The sequence below is a fragment of the Hipposideros armiger genome, unplaced genomic scaffold, assembly GCF_001890085.2.
Source record: "Hipposideros armiger isolate ML-2016 unplaced genomic scaffold, ASM189008v1 scaffold_619, whole genome shotgun sequence".
Lineage (NCBI taxonomy): Eukaryota > Metazoa > Chordata > Mammalia > Chiroptera > Hipposideridae > Hipposideros > Hipposideros armiger.
Window position 1 is genome coordinate 1131106 of NW_017731969.1, and position 877 is coordinate 1131982.

Here is an 877-nt window from a genome sequence, read left to right on the forward strand (position 1 = left end):
CAAGCCAGCTCTTAACGCGCCACTCGGCCGGCCCAAAATGTATAATATTCTTAACAGTTTTGTACCCCCGACTGGCCTGAGATTTTCACACTTGATGAAGGCAGTGTTGTGAGTCAGCAGGAAATATAAGGACCAAGTAGTCAAACCTTTCTTTAGAGAGTGAGGGGATAAAAGCTGGCTGGATTCCTGTTCTCCTTTCATTGAAATAAATTCAAAATGGATCAAAAATTTAAATGCAAACTATGCAGACTTCAAGCACTAAAAAGATTGGTGAATTAATACGTGCTTTTAAAAGTGGAGGAAATATTTTTCTAAGCAGAAAAACAAAACTCAGAAGCTATGAGGAGCAAGCTTTATCCGTTTAACTTTAAAGCTTGTATGTGACCAAAGAATCATTAAAAAGTTAAAAAAAACAAACTGCCAAACTCTAAATGCATATATTTGAAATAATTGCATTGATGTGTTTCTTTTCTTTGTCTCTATTGCCAAAACCTTTTACTTATTGTATTTTTCTTGAATATTTTAATGTTTCTTAAATATAATGTGCTTGTCTCACTTTCTTTTCAATAATATCCTAGCTTAAGTGACCAAGTAACAGTTCTTTTTTTTTTTTTTGGCCTGGCCATAATCAAGTTTAATAAATGCTTAACATTATTAGTAATTGTTGTAATTAGCCCTAATTTTCTTAGAACTGCCATAACAAATTACCACAAATTTGGTGGCTTAAAACAACAGCAACTTATTCTCCCATAGTTCTGGGAGCCAGAAGTCTGAAATCAAGGTGTTGGCAGGGCCATGTGCCCTCTGAAGGCTCTCAGGGAGGGTCCTTTCTTGCTTCTTCTGATGGCTGTCAGCATCCCTTTGCTTGTGGCTGCAG